The 14,070-nt window shown below is 36.6% G+C and overlaps 1 pseudogene; it reads left to right on the top strand.

Moving 5' to 3' along the window:
• Positions 1-1,620: 1,620 nt before the first annotated feature.
• On the top strand, positions 1,621-3,839 carry LOC108192459 (probable alpha,alpha-trehalose-phosphate synthase [UDP-forming] 8; annotated as a pseudogene).
• Positions 3,840-14,070: the final 10,231 nt, after the last annotated feature.

Here is a 14,070-nt window from a genome sequence, read left to right on the forward strand (position 1 = left end):
ATCTTATTAATAATGATGACCATGCATAAAAATTTACACTAATCATTTCTCCCGACTAGTTAAAAATAGTTGTTAGTATGTGCACATGAGCACACACTAGAAAGACCGTTAAAAATAACATTATTCTAGATTTTGTTCTGCATTCTATTCTGAATTTATAATATTTCTTATTAATAATTTGGATGAGTTTGGATGTTAGATTTACTATATTAACTTTAATTGGCGTTTAACTATAGTATTATAATCTTAACAAATCATTTTTTATGAAAGATAAAGTGTTATGATAGTGTTTTATATTGTTATTTTTAAAGTATTCTTTGTGGAATGCAATCCATATATACACACACACATATCCACACACATTTACTTTACGTGTACATTAAATTAATATATGATATCTGTGTGTATCAATCGATTACTTTTTAGTTGGCAAGGACATTTAAATTTTGTTCACATTTGTATCATGTCACTCGAGACGGGATACATAATCGAAAACAATAACAATATGTCACAAAATTGACTTTTTATAACCATTATGTTTGTGAATTTGTTGAAATTAAACCTTATTTTCAAATGTACTTTTTAAAATGTTCAGATTCAAATAAATATACATATTTAATTATTTATATATTTGATTTTCGCGGGAAAAAAATCTCATGTATATAATAGATATGGATTAGATTTAAGAGGATTAAAATAGTTTGTTTCAAGTGCAAAGTATACACAATAAATGAGAAATTTCTTCCCATTCTATCTGTTACATGCGTCACTATTTAGTTGAGAGTCTTACAGCTCAAATCTACATTGACTTTTAATTCTCTCTACAACTGAAATCCTAATTATCTCTACAGCTGAAATCTACCTTGGCTTTTAATTCTTTCTACAACTGAAATCTACATTGGCTTTTAATTCTCTCTACAACTGAAATCTACATTGGCTTTTAATTCTCTCTACAACTGAAATCTACCTTGGTTTTTAATGCTCTCGGCTTTTCATCACAATCTATAGTATTTTCAAACTCACATCACTTTAGCAGAATCGTAATAAACTCGAAAACTAAGGGCAACTAGACTAAGCAAGCAGCTCACAAAGTGTATAAAAGGACCCCCACCCCCTCAAGTTCTAACCAACGAAAAACATTTTATACTTTAAGATATTTGATATACCTCCAGCTAGTTCAACTATTTAAATACCGGTGTACAATATTAAACTAGTGGTTTTCTAGCTTGTTTAAGCGGCTGAGATTTAGTGATCATGATCATATTATTACAAATTTTTATGATTCGATTATTGAATTCATAACTATTGATTATGTTTACATGATTGATCATGTATCCTTATAAGTATATATATATATATATATATATATATATATATATATATATATCAATTGTATCTGCAAGAAGTTGTGATTATAAGTATAGAGCATATCATCATCAATTATCATGGCCTATAGTATAATAATCTTGTCTGTTTTCAATTATCTGTGGAGTAATTTCTCTTCAAGCCATTAGATTTACTTGTCTAACTTTGGGGAGCTCTTGTGTTTTCTCTTTACAGAATATAATCAGATCAGATTATATTTTTGTTTGAAAATAAATTGAACATGGATACAAGTTCATGTATGAATTTTGCAAACTTGGCTTTCGGGGACCTGAACAGGACAATCCTTGTATCAAATATGTGGATTCAGATGGTACCTCATCTACAACTGTCAGAATTATCATCTTGTCAAACATGTTGCCCCTTCATGCACAGAAGGATGGGAAAACAGAGGGCTTTAGCTTTATATACGATGAATCACCTCTATGGCAACTAAAAGATGGATTTTCACCTGATACAATGGTTTTTTATGTTGGTTCACTAAATGCCGATATAGATGTTAATGTACAGGAGGAGGTTGTTGAGAGACTGATGGATGATTTCAATTGCGTTCACACTTTTCTTGCGAATGAACTCTTCTCTGAATTCTATCATGATTTCTGCAAGCACCATCTATGGCCTATATTCCATTACATGCTCCCAATGTGCGGAAAGCATGGTGACCAATTTGATCAGGGACTGTGGCAGGCTTATATCTCTGCAAATAAAATATTAGCAAACAAAATATTAGAAGTGGCAAATCCCGAGATTAATTATATTTTGATTCATGACTATCACCTCATGGCGGTCCTTGTGTTCTTGAGAAATAAGCGCTACAGGTCCTTGTATATCAAGATTCTGCCTTAGGAATTCATTTGGGAAAAGTTGAAAATGTTCTGAATATTCCTTCTACATCAATGAAAGTCAAGGAAATTGAAGGGAAGTTCAAGAGGAAGCATGTAATTGTTGGCGTAGACGACATGAACTTATTCAAGGCAATTAGTCTGAAGTTATTAGCATTTGAACAACTATTGAGGAAGTATGAAAACTTGCGGGATATTGTGGTTCTTGTTCAAATTATCAATCCTGAAAGAAGCTCAGGAGAAGACATCGAGGAAGTGAGAAGGGAGACGTATGGAACTGCTAACAGGATTAATCAGATTAACAAGTGTGCTAATTATTTATGAATATGTTGGATGTTCTCCATCTCCGAGTGGAGGAATCAAAATAAATTCATGGGATATTAGTTCTTTAGCTGAGGCTATGCGTTCTGTGGTCTCCATGGATGATTCTTTAAGGCAATTAAGACATGAGCAGAACTATAGTTACGTTCAGTCTCATGATGTGGCATATTGTGCTCGCAGTTTCCTGCATAGCATCACGAGAGCATGTCTTGATCACCATAATTATCAATGCTGGGGTTTGGGCTTCAGTTTCACATTCAAAGTTGTTCCCCTCTCCCTAGGTTTTCAAAAATTATTTTCTAAAAGCATAGTTCCTGCATATAACAGGACAAATAGGAGGGCAATATTTCTAGACTTTGATGGCACCCTTGTTCCTCATTCCTAGACCAAGAAAAATCTCAGTAGTGAACTTGTCACTGCTCTTAATTAACACTATGTGTGATGATCCAAAGAACACTGTGTTTATCGTTAGTGGAATAGGTATAAGTTCCTTAACCGAGTGGCTGGCTCCATGTGAAGGTCTAGGACTAGCTACTGAACACGGGTACTTCATAAGGTATTTTTCTTCAAAAACTTCTTAGAGACCTTTTCTAGTGGCACTTCTAATTAAATTGCCTTTGGTTTGCAGGTGGAAGAAAACTTCTGAATGGCAATCCAGTTTGGTTGTGGATCTCGAGTGGAAGGTGGCAGTGGAGCGTATAATGAATCTGTATGCAGAAGCCACGGATGGTTCCACCATCGAAGTCAAAGAAAGTGTTTTGGTTTGGCACCATCAAGATGCAGATCATGATTTTGGATCCTTGTAGGCAAAGGATTTACCGGATCATTTGAAACACGTCATTGCTAATGAACCTGCAGTAGTTGCAAAAGGAAAAAATATTGTTGAGGTTAAACCACAGGTATATGTCTCTCGTCTCCCTCTTTCGGTCTTCCCTGTGCATTGTACAGTAATTTACTTAACTAGCAACCTATTATATTTAGGATGCAAGCAAAGGCTTGGTCACAGAAAAGGTAATCGCGACAATGGTTGGCAATGGCGAGATCCCTGATTTCATCCTCTGCATTGGAGATGACAGGTTAGATGAAGACATGTACGACGGTACTTTGAAAATTGTTTCATCTGTGGTGGTCCCTGCTGTTCCGGAAATCTTTTTCTGCACTGTGGAGCAAAAGCCTAGCAAGGCCAAGTACTTTGTTGACGATACTTTTGAAGTTCAGAAGCTACTCCAGTGGCTTGCTAATGTTTCGAGTACGCAGCCAAGCTCCGCTGAAAATCCGCCAAGTATTCCTTGACAACTGACAAGCATAGTGTTCGTGAACATTGGTATAGGATGTTAGATATAATTGATGATTACTAATGTTCTTAAAGTTTGTTTTAGAACAGGAGTGATCAGAGTTTAAGCTGGAAGCTGATCAGAGTTTGCTAAAGTCTGATCAGAGTTTACATAGTCAAGGCTCGTCAGAGTTTACACGTGGAAAGAGCTCAGAAGCGGATATACTTCAAGGAAGGATAGAAGCGGAGGAGTGATTTGCTGACTATGGAAACCAAACAGAAAACAGTAGCAATCTTTGATTGATAGAATACATAGCTGATTTATAGGATATCAAATCAGAGATTGATTCTGTAACTGTGTATATATAAACACAGATTAGGGTTACTCTATACGAGTTAAGTTATCGAGTACATTCTTAGAAGAACCCTAGCAGCTCTTAGTGATAATATATAAATCACTAAGAGAGTTTTTGTAACCTACTGAGCTTTGTGAATAAGAGTTTACTGCTTTCAATCCCTTATATTGTCATACTGTGTTATTGATTATGTTCACTATATTAACTTATATAGTGAGTTTATAGGACCCAACAAGTGGTATCAGAGCCAGCTCTGTTAAGATAACTACAGTGAGATCTTAATCACAATCATGTCTGAAAAATCACAAGCTTCGTCTTTTAGAGTTCCAATCCTTAAGGCATCTGAATATCCAGTCTGGAAAGAGAGAATGATTATATTTCTAAACTCTGTAGATCCAGAATACCTTGACAGAATCTATGATGGACCACATATGCCCACCTAGCTCTCTGTTGGGCTTGGAGATGAACCTCAGAAGATGGTTCCAAAAGACAAGAAAGATTATACCCCTGAGGACATCTTGTCAATTGGCAAAGACTCAAAGGTGAAACACCTTCTGCACAGTGCCCTTGATAATGCAATGTCTAATAGGGTGATTGGGTGCAAAACTGCTAAACAAATCTGGGATGCTCTGGAAACCAGATGTCAGGGAACTCAAGCCATCAAGAAGAACAGAAAAACCATCCTTACACAGGAGTATGAGCACTTTGACTCAAAATCTGGTGAGTCCTTGACAGATCTGTATGACAGATTTGTCAAACTGTTAAATTACTTATCTCTGGTGAACAAGGAATATGATCTTGAAAACTCAAACCTCAAATTCCTTCTGGCTCTTCCTGAAAAATGGGATTTGAAAGTCACTACAATAAGAGACAATCTTGATCTTAGAGAAATGTCTCTTGATGTTGTTTTTGGAAGACTGAAGACTCATGAACTTGAGATGGAGCAGAGGAGCAAACGTCATGGAGGCAAATCAAAGTCTATTGCTCTAAAAGTTCAAGAGGAAGCTGGTAAGAGCAAAGGAAAAGCTCATGTCACAAAGTCTGACATTGAGTCATCAAACTCTGATGACTCAAACTCTGATGTTCCCTCAGGCTCTGAAGAAAGTGATGATGAGATGATGCAGTTAGCAGCATTGATGGTGAAAAGCTTCAAGAAGTTGGCTTACAAAAAGTTCAACAAAGGCAAAAGTTTCTCAAGGAAAGACAGAAACTCTGACAGAGTTTATGATAAGAAGAACTTCAGGAAGAATGAGGGTAAGGAAGGAAAAGCTGGAAAAGCTGACAAGTATACCTGTTTCAACTGTGGTGAAAAGGGTCACTTTGCATCTGAATGCAAGAAAGCCAAGAAAGAAAAGGAAAAAGCCTTTATCACCAAGAAAGGAAACTGGACAGATACATCTGATTCAGAGGAAGAAGTCAATTATGCTCTGATGGCAAACACTGACAACAACTCTGAATCTACTGCTAAGGTACCTCATTCTACTCTTGCCTTTGATACTGAAGATATAACTGAGTTAAGATTGTTCCTTAAAACTTTGCATATCAGCTTTAGAGATCAGACTTTAGAGAATGAAAGATTAAAATCTGAAACTCTAAGTGTAAAGAAAAGGAATGATCATCTAGAAAAAGAATTAGTTCAGATGTTAGAAGTTCAGAAAGAGAGAGATGATGCTGTCATTGTCAAAGATGAACTATTAAAGAGGTATGCATCTCTTCAATCAGAACTTGCTAAGGAAAGGGATATTATTAAGACATGGACTAAGTCAGGCAAAACTACTCAGGATATCTTAGGTAGTGGAAACTGGAAGAAGGGACTAGGTTACACTGATAACTCAGAAGCTGAGTCATCAAAAACAGAGTTTGTTAAAACTGTAAAATCTAAGGTTAAACCTGTTAAATTTGTTGCTGAATCCTCTAAGTCTAAATAGAGTAGACCAGAATCAGAGATTAACAACAATTTAAAATCTGATAAGTCCAAACAGGTTAACATAGGATTGATGACTCAGAAACAGCTTAAGCATAAGCTTAAAGAGGTAAAGTCTGATAACAAAGACAAGGAGCCTAGGAAAAATAGAAATGGCAAGGTTGGAATAGACAAGAGTAATAACTACATGCCTATTCCAAATGCACCTAGGAAGACATGCCATAACTGTGGAAATACTAATCATCTTGCTAATTTTTGCAGGAAGAACAAGGACATTAACTCCTTACCTACAAAGTCTGGAGTTAGAAAAAGTAGTATTAGATATAAACCACAAGATCCATGTTTTCATTGTGGTAGTTTATGGCATTCTATTTATACTTGCAAAGAATATCATAGTTTGTATTATGATTATTATCAATTGAAACCTTCTTTGAAAAAGGTTAATAAAAACTCTGCAAGTACAAAATCTGTTTCTAGTACAAACTCTGTTCCAAAGTCTGTTAGCTCAAACTCTGATAATAATAATTCCGCTGCAAAAGCTAACAAACTTAATAAGGCCAAGGGATCCAAGCAAGTCTGGGTCCTTAAAACTAACAATTAGTGGTCTTTGTGATTGCAGGGCAACAGGAAGAATATCCTAGTCTTGGACAGTGGATGTTCAGGACACATGACTGGAAATAAGGCCCTGCTGTCAGAGTTTGTGGAGAAAGCTGGCCCAAGTGTTTCTTATGGAGATGGCAACATAGGAAGGACTCTGGGATATGGCAACATCAATCTTGGAAATGTCATCATCTCAAATGTAGCTCTTGTTCAAGGGCTAAAACACAATTTACTCTCTGTCAGTCAGATCTGTGACAGAGGATATCATGTTGATTTCTATGAAGAACACAGTGAGATAGTAAGCAAGTCAACAAGCAAGGTGGCAGTGATTGCTCACAGACATGGAAACATTTATGAAATCAACTTGCCTACAAACTCTGAAGGAAAAGCAATTTGCTTATCTACAAGAATCTCTGCAGAAGAAAGTTGGAAGTGGCATAAGAAGCTCTCACATCTCAATTTCAACTTTATAAATGAGCTTATAAAGAAAAAGCTTGTGAGAGGACTCCCTGAATCACTACTCACTTCAGATGGTCTATGTGATTCATGTCAAAAGGCCAAGCAGAGAAAGACATCCTTCAAGAGTAAGACTGAATTCTCAATAAAGAAGCAATATCATCTTCTACATGTTGATCTATTTGGACCAGTTAATGTACCATCCATTGCAAGGAAGAAATATGCTCTTGTCATTGTTGATGAGTATACTAGATACACTTGGGTATATTTTCTTCACTCTAAAGATGAAACAGCTTTACATCTGATGGATCATGTGAAGCAACTGGACCATGGATCTGAAGACAAAGTAAAGATCATTAGAAGTGATAATGGAACTGAGTTCAGAAATTCAACAATGGAAGAGTTCTGCAAAGAAAGAGGTGTAGTGCAACAATTTTCTGCACCTGGAACACCACAGCAAAATGGTGTAGTTGAAAGGAAAAACAGGACTCTAATAGAAGCTGCTAGAACTATGCTTGATGAGGCTAAATTACCTACTTATTTCTGGGCAGAAGCTGTTCAAACAGCTTGTTTCACTCAAAATGCAACACTGATTAATAAGCATGGCAAGACCCCATATGAGATGGTGAAGAAAAAGAAGCCAAATCTGAAATACTTTCATGTATTTGGGTGCAAATGCTTTGTATTGAAGACTCATCCAGAACAGCTTACCAAGTTTGATTTAAAAGCTGATGAAGGCATTTTTGTAGGTTATCCTCTGACAACAAAGGCCTTCAGAGTCTATAATCTAAGAACCAAGGTGATCATGGAATCCATACATGTGTCATTTGATGACAAGAGAATTATGGGTTTAGCAGATATGGATGATCATGAAGAACTGCATTTTGAAAATGAAGAAATATTCTCTGATTCGACAAACTCTGATGAACAGTCAAACTCTGACTGTGAGCAAAATACAGCAAACTCTGGTGAAAATTTACAAGTTCATGATGATGAAGCATATGTTGAGGGGGAGCATCAGAATGTTTCATACTCTACCCAAGACTCAAACTCATCAGAGAATGCTGACTCAAACTCATCAGAGAATACTGATTCAAACTCTGATAGCACAAATTCAGGGGGAGCTACAGAGAAAGATCAACAGAATCAAGAGAGCATGGATCAAGGGGGAGGATCCAATGATGAAAGTAGCCAACTTCCACATGCTAGGAAGTGGACAAAATCTCATACACCTGATTTGATAATTGGAAATCCAGAAGCAGGTGTGCAAACAAGGACAGCTACAGCAAATGAATGTTTACATCATTGCTTTCTGTCACAAACAGAACCTAAAAAGGTGGAGGAAGCTCTTCAAGATGCTGACTGGATTCAAGCAATGCAAGAAGAGCTAAATGAGTTTGAGAGAAATAAAGTCTGGACCCTAGTACCAAGACCTAAAGATAGATCCATAGTTGGTACAAAATGGGTTTTCAGAAACAAAACTGATAGTGAAGGTGTCATTACAAGGAATAAAGCAAGACTTGTGGCAAAAGGGTATTCACAACAGGAAGGTATTGATTATGATGAGACATTTGCTCCAGTTGCAAGATTGGAGGCAATTAGAATCTTTCTGGCCTATGCTGCTCACAAGAAATTCAAGGTATTCCAGATGGATGTCAAGAGTGCTTTTCTTAATGGGAAACTGGATGAAGAGGTATATGTTGAACAACCTCCAGGATTTGTGGATCCAAAGAATCCAGACTATGTCTACAGATTGGACAAAGCTCCCTATGGACTAAAGCAGGCTCCAAGAGCATGGTATGAAACTCTAGCTCAATTTCTTATTGAAAGTGGATTCACTAGAGGTACCATAGACAAAACCTTGTTTTATTTGAATCATGGTAATGATCTGCTTTTAGTTCAAATCTATGTTGATGATATCATTTATGGTTCCACTAATGCTAAACTCTGTCAAAGATTTGCCAAGCTCATGCAGTCTAGGTACCAAATGAGCATGATGGGGGAACTCAGTTATTTTCTGGGTTTACAAGTAAAACAGACTGAAGATGGGATTTTTATCAATCAAGCTAAGTATACCAGAAATCTCTTGAAGAAATTTGGTATGCAAGACAGTTCAGCTGCAACTACTCCTATGGCAACAGCAACCAAGCTAGACAAAGATACTGGTGCATCAGTGGATATCACAAACTATAGAGGAATGATTGGATCTTTGCTTTATCTGACTGCAAGTAGACCAGACATAATGTATGCCACATGTCTATGTGCAAGATTTTAGGCAGATCCAAGAGAGCCTCATCTGATTGCAGTAAAGAGGATATTCAGATATCTCAAGGGAACCACATCATTGGGATTATGGTATCCAAGAGAATCAGATTTTAGTCTAATTGGATATTCTGATGCAGATTTTGCAGGTTGCAAAATTGACAGGAAAAGCACAAGTGGGAGCTGTCAATTTCTGGGTGGAAGACTTGTTTCTTGGTACAGCAAGAAGCAAAAGTCAATATCAACATCAACAGCAGAGTCAGAGTATATAGCTGCAGGCAGCTGCTGCTCAAATTCTTTGGATGAAGAATCAATTGTTGGACTATGGGTTATCCTTTTCTAAAATTCCTATTTATTGTGATAACCAAAGTGCTATTACTATGACAGGAAACCCAGTTCAACATTCTCTGACAAAGCACATCAGTATAAGATATCATTTTATAAGGGAGCATGTGCTGGAAGGAACCATTGAACTTCACTTTGTTCCCACTGAACAGCAGCTAGCAGACATATTCACCAAACCACTAAGTGAAGCAACCTTTACTAGGCTGGTGAATGAGCTAGGAATGATATCAGGAACTGAGTAAACATAATGGTCAGATCTCTCAAGTTTAAATTGTCAAATTACCATATGTACTGCTCACAAATTTGCCATGATATACTCTGATTGTTAAACTCTGATGACATTCTCTGATGATATACTGTAACACCTGTAATATTTGACTTATATATATTACAGTATTTCATTTTGGTGATATATTAAATTTCGTGTTTTAATTGCCAAACTATGTGAATTTGACTCGTTTATCGTTACATGACTTTTGTATGTCGTTAAAATGTACTTATATGACTTTTGGTGAATAATTCTCGCTACGCGATTAAATAGTATTACTAGTTGCGACGGTTTTGGCTTTATATTAATAAATGTGATCGTTGACGCTACCCGATTAAATAATAGTAAAGATATATGCGATTTAATGATATTTGATAAATTGCGAGTAGCCGATAAGCTTTAACTTGTAAAATAGCGTTTGGTGTATATATTTTTCTCGAGATTTTACGTGTATTATATTCGTGTTTTATATTTATGTGAAATGTGACTATTAGAGCTCTACTTGTAATATTTCATTTAAAATTCATTCCTTGTCCAAAATTTGTGAAAACTATTTTATTAAACTTCTAAAATCTCATATTATTTGTGATATTAATTTCATGATTTATCGATTTGTACTTTATTTACTAAAACTCATTCTTTTAATACCCTTTTAATCACACTTTTATTAATTGTCAAAAGACTACATTACCCTTGCATGCATTTTACACTAACACTTGAGGAAAGGACAAGCTAGTCATTTCTACACCCACTACCACTTTTCTAGTCAAAAGAGGGGTCAAAGCAAGCATATAGCTCCACTTGTCACACCTCCTTTCACCCACCAAAACCCTCATCTCACTCCACTCTCTCTCATTTCTCTCTACTCTCTTCTCTCCCTCTCGGCTGAATCTCTAAACCGTCCCCTCTCTCCACCATTTTCTTCCATTCTTTTTCATTTCAAGCTTTTGGAGGCCATGACTTTCACTCTCTAAGCTTGCATCTTCACTTGAGGTTAGAAATTTGTAATGCATGTTGAATTGGAGCCGAAATGGGGCTTTGATCCTTATGGATTTAGAGTCACCATTTTGGAGGTTCCTACATGATGATCTTGATGTGTTTTTGGTGAGGTTTTACATCTCATTTTAGCCAAAAAGCACTTGTTCATCACCCTCGGCAATGAACTCAAAGAGAGCCGAGGGAATGGTTTGGTTTTTTGAAGTTTTGATGGTTTTTGAGTTTAATTTCTTGTATATTCGAAGGGTGTGATGCTTTGGTAAGAATTTGGTGTGATTTCAGCCCTTGCATGTTAGTATTTTGATGTTATATGATGAGATAAAGCTATGTATAAGAAACTCTAGTGATGCATGTTGCTTTAAGTGAAAACCGAATGCAATATCATGAAATTGAACTTTGTATGTGATTTTTGAGTAATGCATGCCATGATTCTTGTGAGATATGGTTAGTTCTTAACATATATAATAGTTTAAAATGATGAATGATAGTTATTTGTGAGAATTACCATGTGTTATATTCGAATTTATGCATATATATATGCCCCTGAAATTCTGCTCTGTTTTACCTTTATATATGCCTCGGTTTTGTGCTCTTGGATGGTTAAATTTTGTAATATCTTGACTTGTGTGACTAGTCAGTAGGTGTATGTATATTGTATAATAGGATTGTGGCTTGGTTTGTTGGTTTGAGGAGTTTGGAGGGTGTTAAGGTGGAAGGAGACACACACACACACCATGGCAGATTTTTGCACCTTAGAAACCATGAGAAATAGATGTGTCATGCTTAGGCCCTCATAGGCCCAAGTCTCCTGGAGTTGGGACTTGATGTATACAAGTCTCCAGTAGCCATAAAAGTCATAAAAACCATCATTTACATAGATGCACACACACATCTTTGAGTATAGGGCAGAACAGGGCACTTTGGGATTTATTTGTATCCTTGAGTGGTTAACACCTTGTCAATGATGAGGCCCTCATGGGGCCTTGATTTAGATGAGCTTAGGGTAGTATTAGGAAGCTATTTGAGTTAGTAGATTGGTGTAGTGAGTGAGTTTAGTGAGTCTCAAGTTGTTAAGTTCATGGCAGTCCCCACAGCAGGGCAGAGTGCTCTGTGCCAACTTTGTTTAGAGGCCCAAGGAGGCCTGAGCAAGGCCTTAGTGTCATTTCAAGTGCACAACTTAGATTTAAGTCTTAAGTACCCAGAAGAGTCACCATTTCACCAAGGCACATAGTGGAAACACTTGTTTTTGCCAAAACCCCCAAGAGGTGCCAAACTGCCAAGGCAGAATGATCACTTTGGTACACTAGTTTTTAAGGACCCATATAGGCAAGGCCTTTGAGTCACACCACCTCATAATATTAGTTTAAGATTGTGTCAACCTTTAGAAATTGGTTTGGAGTCAATACCCTAAGAGGAGATGCCTCATTTCCACTAAAGAACACAAGTGTCACACATGGAGTCATACCTTAGAATTCACTTAAGATGCATTGCATTTGAGTGTGTCATCAGTGAGGCCTTGACCTCATATTGAGTTCATGAGTTAGTTTTAAGTCATATTAGAGAGTGCAAGTAAGTTTAAGTCAATTCACTTAGTGTAGATGCATTCCTTTACCAAGGCATTCCAAGTGTCGCCAAGGTAAGCATACTAGTGAGTCACTTAGGTTGCACTTCACTTGTAAGTCTTGGGTAGTGGGGCACAAGTGTGCCCTACTATTAATTTGTTAATTTGAGGTCAGTAGAGTATGGTTAGGAGGTATTGGTCTTAGACCTTATGTGCTACTTGATTAAATGCTTAATTGACTTAGGAATAATTAGAGATTATTAAGTAATATAAGTTAAGTAACTAAGTGCCATGCTTTACTTGTTATGTGCATTACTTGATGATTATGTTACTTGTTTTAATTAAGTTTAAGTGTATAATTATTATATTTGTATATATTTATATATATATATATATATACATTTATACGCGAAAGGGTAGTTAGTGACGAGGATACTATTAATTATAGGTGCAAGTAGGAGGCCAGGCAAGGAACCCCTAGAAGCATCTATACAGGAGTTTAGTAAGCTTTATCCACGCAAGTGAAACTCTTCCTTTATACTTGCTTTATAATTGTATACCCTGTGAACGTTGAATTACTGTTATTTATGGTTGAATTACCTTATTACCCCTCATGATCATCACTTTGGATTCCAATAATACCCTTAACACTTGAATTACCTTTTTCATATGTTATTACCCTACAACCACATGATTATACTCCAATAGTCCCTTGATGAATAATGAGAACTTGATACCCCACATTAAACTGAATTATCTCATTTGGAACCCTGATCTTGATAACATCCCTTACTTTAGAAAGATCACTTGTATTTTGAAAACACCCTTGCTTATAACTTGTCTTTGATCAAGACCCCTTTTCGAAAATGATTTGATTTGAAATGACCTTAAAAGGAATTGGATAATAATTTTATATTAAGACTGAGGCGCCAGTCTATTATTGCAGCATCAGTAGCGGGGAGCCTGATGTCTGTTTATGGCCAATGTGTGCCGAGGATCCTCCCTGGTTGAATCACTTTATGTGGTTCGGAGCTTGGTGTGGGCTGATCACCCCTCAATGCTCGTAGCGCTGTGTGTTTCCAATTCCAATAAATTGATATCCCACATTGCACCTTTACTTGTGTTTATACCTTGTGATATCTGTTGATGCTTTTGCACTTATTATCTTGCATATTGTGAACTGTTATATATACTGCTTTCACTTGCTGAGCTTTATGCTCATATATATTGTTGTTGTTATAACCCTTCAGTGAAACCCGAGAATGGCCCGTTTCAAGCAGACCGCACGTAAATCCACCTCAGGCAACGGGATTGCTTACCGCCGTATGATGGAGCAGGTTGGGAACTCGTAGTTCCCTAGATGTTATCTTTTGAACTTTTGGGATTTAAAAACTGTAGTAATAACTTAGATTTAATTTGGTTTCTATTTGGGCTGTAATAACTTTAGTTGTTGTTCATACTCATTCCTGGTGATTCCGGGATT

The sequence above is a fragment of the Daucus carota genome, chromosome 9, assembly GCF_001625215.2.
Source record: "Daucus carota subsp. sativus chromosome 9, DH1 v3.0, whole genome shotgun sequence".
In the NCBI taxonomy this organism is placed as follows: Eukaryota; Viridiplantae; Streptophyta; class Magnoliopsida; order Apiales; family Apiaceae; genus Daucus; species Daucus carota.